The sequence below is a fragment of the Sinocyclocheilus anshuiensis genome, unplaced genomic scaffold (assembly GCF_001515605.1).
Source record: "Sinocyclocheilus anshuiensis isolate Anshui unplaced genomic scaffold, SAMN03320099.WGS_v1.1 scaffold487, whole genome shotgun sequence".
NCBI lineage: Eukaryota > Metazoa > Chordata > Actinopteri > Cypriniformes > Cyprinidae > Sinocyclocheilus > Sinocyclocheilus anshuiensis.
In genome coordinates this window covers 357,899-363,984 of record NW_015548240.1, presented here as the reverse complement: position 1 = coordinate 363,984, position 6,086 = coordinate 357,899, and positions in this window count along the sequence as shown.

The following is a 6,086-nucleotide window of genomic DNA, read 5'->3' as shown; positions in this document are numbered from 1 at the left end:
GTCACAGTTTAACAGCTGAAAATAATGATGACATTGATGTTTAATTTTGCTTATAGAATTTTCTCAGGATCACTGACAGTAATACTGTGTTTTACAATAATCTGGATGATGTTTGTCAGCTGCTATTGATCTGACCAAATTTTTGACCTCTGTGTTGTATTGTGTCATGTGTTTTTAGACACGTGTGAGCATCTGAAACGTGAGTGCTAGTCGAGGAGTGCAGGAGAGTGTGTGTGGGTGTATTGAGGTTGTTGTAGAGTGTGTGTGAGTGTGTGTGTTAGAAGGCCTGTGATTGAGTGCCATGTGAATTTTGTCCATGTGCCACTCTCGTGAGTATCTGTGTGAGAGAGACTTGGTGGGGGGGATTAATTGCTTAATCATTTTTATTCTTATGACAGTAATTAGGTCACATAGCAGGCTCTAAACTGGGGCCAGTAGTTATTGAGGTTCTCAGAGCAGAGAGTCAGACATATTTGCATGACAATCTTCACGGAGATGCTTAGATCTTGACCTTCTTAAACACAAATTTATGGAGCTTATAATACAATACATAGCCTACTTTGCTAAAATGTCACTGCAGATATTCTTTACAACTTAAAAGTAGCTACTTAAAAGTACGTAAACCTTAATTGTACAGTAACTTTAACGAATAAGCACAAGTCAACCTGCCATACCAAACAAGACCACAGGGAGACGCCAAAGGACTGCATACACAGATCCATGCAGAATAACTAAACACACCAAAATACAAATGAAAAATGAAACCATTCTGAATGTGTGGAAACTCAGCGATTGGAAGGCGGGTCGATGTCATCAGTGAATAGTTCCTCTGTCAGAATAAGCGAATTTGAAGCATTTGATGGCCATATGTACATAACTGATCCTCAGAAACTTCTCCAAAACACGCTTCTTCAGCGAGCATCTGTTGGGTACATTAATTTTGACAACTACATGAATATACAGAACTGTGTTCAAGCTGAAATATGATGCTATAGCGATCGGACGCGAGCAGTGAGACGTGTCGCGACAAAAGACAGCAGCACCTATTTATTATAATCAATACTGTCTACACTGAATGCAAAATTCCCAACAGCAAACGGATTCCCCGTTATTCCTGACGTAGTCCAAGCTCTTTGCAACAGGCGCTTTGTCGCTTCAAGCAGTCGCGTCTGTATTAGTGTTGCGCCGCGCCGCATCCAGTGTAGGAAATATCACTGATTATAATAAATGGGCTCTACTGTCTTTTTTGCTTTCGCTTGCGTCTTGTGTAGACACGGTGGCATGCTAATCACTTTCACACCAAATAAACTTTAAAACAAACAGTTTTAAACAGTGAGACTGCCAACCTAACATATAAGTAGGCCTATATAAACCATAATTGGCCAAAATGCTTCGTTTGACTTTTCGGAGATCATCTACTCATCCCTGTGGATTACCTCTAACCTACTTTCTCTACAATCTGAATTTTTGCATATTGAATTTTAGAATATTGAATTTGATGTTCCGAATGTCCTCTTCATCTCGAAAACTTGAAGCTATATTTTTAAAAACTGGATATTTGCTGTCTAAGATTTCAGAACAAAAAAATTGCTGTTTGAAAATTCGTCTATAAAACTCTGCCATAAAAACATTCAGTTGTGTTAAATTTCAAATGTTTAATATTCAAGTTCAAAAAATCTAATTCAGAACTATGTTAAATGCCTCACAATATTCAGTTTTGTTAAATTACACTTGTCAATAATTCAAATTTACGCAATACAAATTCAATTTGTCATATTATAAACTCCATACAAATTAATCCAACAAAATTACGAGAGAATTAATGTCAATGGAAAGATTATAAAAATATGTGCAAAGCCAGCTGAAGTATAGGACACAGTGCAACCAACATGCCTGCACTGCAGTGCACACACATGTATTATTGCTTTAAAATATTATCTAAGACCGCATCAAACTGTATTTTAGTAGCATTGATATAATCTCATAGTTTTTGTTAATATTTTTAAATTTGTAGTAATTTTATTGTGCGTTTTGTCATTTTTAAATACAGTTTTTTTTTTTATATAGTTTTTATTAATTGTTTTTTTATTCATTTTAGTTTATTTAGTTTTAGTTATTTTAGTACATCAAGTTAAACCAAATGAAAATGAGAAATGTTACTTTGGTAACTAGCTGATAAATATATATTTCATATTGTTTCAGTTAACGTTTATTCATGAAATCACTTGATTTTTCTTTCACTTGACATTTGTTCTATGAATTATTTGTTGATAAAATGCTTATACTTAATTCTCCAAGCTTCAGAGCAAATAGGATAAACTTGTACTATATTAAAGGCCTATACTTAAAAAAAAAACTCTATTGACCTCTGACCAAACTGTGCTTTTCCTCAAGCTACTGATCTCTAAATACCTGCAGGGACAGTGATTGTACTCGCAGCTGCACAGTAAACCTGCAACAGCTCTGCAACTGCTCTCTCTGGCTCTCAGCTTCAGTCTGTCCATCTGGAGCCGCTCTTGCTGAAGGAGGTAATGCTGAATCTTTTGAAAGATTTTAGAAACCTAAAATCTCCAGGCAGAAGGAGAAGGAGTCCAAAATTTGGACTATAAATTGGCTTGGATTCAGTCCCTAGATTAGTCAGTCGACATCCTGGCTGCAGAGATTTTGCATCAAATAGGAATCAATCAGACTACGCTGTGTGTGGATTTAGTGTTAAGTTCATTTTTTTCTTCTGTCTGTGTGCACAAGCTGTTCATCATCCACAGTTATATAAAAGCTGTAATGCAATCTAATGAAGACAACCCGCATCTATAATAGCGTTTTTATGAGTATGCCTGTCCATTAGCATATGTGTGTGGCAGTAGTCCACAGAATGGAATTTATTTTTGGTAGGTCTGAAAATGAACCTGCTCTTTCTATGATGCTGAGAGTAGGCAGCCCCTTGCATAACAGGTAAGCCAGTTTCAGATTGAGGATGAGATGGAGAGGATGAAAAATAGAGGGGAAAGTAGATTTCTCTATCCACCTACTCATATTCATGCTGTCTCCGGCGTTTTCTCTCCTCCCACGTGCATCCTGTTGTGTGTGTGTGTGTGTGTGTGTGTGTGTGTGTGTGTGTGTGTGTGTGTGTGTGTGTGTGTGTGTGTGTGCACAGACGTCAGTGAGATCTGTCACTGCGTAACACTACGTACATGGTGATAAAAGGATGGAATGTTAGGATATTAAGAGAGATGGACAGAGACTCTTTTAATTACATAAAAATTAAATCATTTGAGATTTTTTCTGCCCAGCTAAATAGGTTTTAACTTTTAAGAACATTTTGCTAACCAGGGTTGTGGGTAATGCATTATGAAACAAGTTACGTAATCAGATTACTTTTTCAAGTAGGCCTAGGCTAAATAGTAAAGTAGTGCGTTACTTTTTGATTTAAAAGAGCTTTTTTCAAATAAGTATCTTTGTTTTCCCAATTGATGACTGACAGTTCTCCTGTCCCTGTGTTGAGAGAAATCAGGAGTAGCCTAAGTGCACTGTAAACATGATGATTACTAGTTCTAGACTAAATGTGAACAGTGAACATGCATTTACTCATCTCACTTGCACAAAAATAGAATCAGTATTCCTCAAAATGAATTAAAACAATGAAATGCAAACTCAGAATATGATACAAATCTGCATTAAGTATATAACACAAATATCCCTTATGTATTTAATCCTATTTTATTAACCAATGTCTTTTCAGCTGACCTTTGATTATCCAATTCAACCATACTAATAAGCAGAAATTACTCTAGATAAACATAACATTTGTGTTATTTATTTATTTATCCAAAGAGAATTGAACTTTATTCTCCTTCGTCCTATTCTTCATGCAATCCAGAATGGCAGCACAACTGAAAGGTTTGTTTGAGCTGCGCCCTCTACTGTACAGAAGTTAATTTACTTTTAAATAGAAAATAGAACTTTTTTTATATTAAAAGCAAACAAGCAAGCCCAGCCTAGATTTAAAAAGTAACGCAAAGATAACCTTATTACTTTCCATAAAAATAACTAACAAAATTGGTTGCTAATGTTACGTTATGGAAGCAATTATTGTAGTAATGTTCTCTCTAACATCTAACAACATTAAAGACCATAACTTTGAGCAAATATTTCTGGAAGAATTTTTTTCAGAACAAAGTTTTAGTTTTTTACTGCATTTTTTTGGTTTGTTTTGAAAATGTATATATCTCAGACCCAGATTTGTGTTTTTTAAATATTGAAATCCACCATTAAATAATCAGAATCAGAATCAGAAAGAGCTATGTATGTATGCCAAGTATGTTTGCACATACAAGGAATTTGTTATAGTGTTCCTTTATTGTGGAGTAACAATGGTCCAGTATATTACTGTCCCTGGTGGGACATGTAACATGCTGTCTGTATTTTGGCAGTTCACGGGAAAGATTTGCTTTATTAAAGTCCCCGAGAATGATTAAAACAGAGTCCGGGTGTTGTTGTTCTGTCTCTGTGATCAGATCAGCGAGTTTCTGTAAAGCTGAGCTCACGTGTGCTTGCGGAGGAATGTAGACACTGACGAGAATGAACGAGTGAAACTCCCGCGGCGAATAGAACGGCTTACAGTTAATGAAAAGCGCTTCTAGATCGGAACAGCATATCTGCTTTAATGCTGTGACATCTGTACACCACCTTTCGTTGATGTAAAAACATGTCCCGCCGCCGCGTGATAATAATAATTATTATATTTTTTTAAATATATGGTGTAAAATGATTTCTATCAGTTTTTTAAAATCAGTTTCTACCACAATGCATTTTTTCCACTAATAAAGTTTTTTTTTTATGTTTGTGTCTTTGGTTAGCAAGGAAACAAAATGATCAGTGAATAGCATGCTTGAGATGAAATATGAGACATGATGTGTGAGGACACTTGACATGATGTGTGAATGGAATATTTTTATTGCATTTCCAATGAGCTGTAATTTTCTCAAATTATGCAAGTGTAAAAATATGCCATGAATCCTAGCTAGAAAGAAAATGTTTAAATATAATGTCCACCACAGATTGTTATCAAACATATCTAAAATGTGGTGTAAATGATGTTTCAGATAAATTATACACAGATGAGAGTATGAAAAGCATGTTTTAGGAGAGTTTAATTATGAAACATCCACATGGCAGACATAGGCCTACCGATTTTTTGATGAAAAACATGCAAGTTTTAGAGGAAAGGAGCCATTTGAAAGCATTTTATATTTAACTTTGCTCGCTCATCAGACAATAGGCCTAATACACTTTATTTTTTCATTGCTTTCATAATTTTGTGCTATTTTTAGCAATGTTAAAGTCAGTTTATTTTCAAGATCAAAAAATAGGCCTGCATACAGAATTTCCAGATGAACAAGAACATGATTTTAAACATTTCCCTAACCCCACCTATACATAATCATAACCCTTTCCTCAATAAATCAGTCTAAACACTCACATCACACTCACAAACACAACACAACACATTTACATTAACATATTCACTGTGGCACAGCAATTATCACATCAGTGCTGTCATTAGCACTCATTTAGTGTCAGCAGAGAGTGAGTAACAACATCCTCTGAGGATGTGTGTGCATTTCTGCCTCATTGTGTTTCTTTAGCAAGCTGCCAAGCATTCTCTTTTATTGTTCTGTTCAAACATTCACACACACAAAATCGCAAAGTTAAATAGCAAAAATCTATTAGTATAATGGTTAAAAACCTTGGCTTGTAAAAAGATAATTAACATAAAATAATGACCTCCAGGTTGCTTCAGGAAATGAGCAAATGAACCGAGTAGACGTATCAGCTAAATATAAGCAAATATATTAGGCTATAGACTATAACAAATATTTTATAACCACATTTTCTCTTCTTCAACAGCTATACTATAAACTCTTTACTATAAACTAATTTCCTTCATTTCTAGCTATACTTTCTTCGTGATTTTTATATTTTCCTAATGGATTCATAAATTCAACTCAAGTTTCAATCACAAACAGTTCAGTAAAATCATTGTATGTGCTTTTACGAGTAAGAAAGAGCTCGTGCCGTGGCGCCAC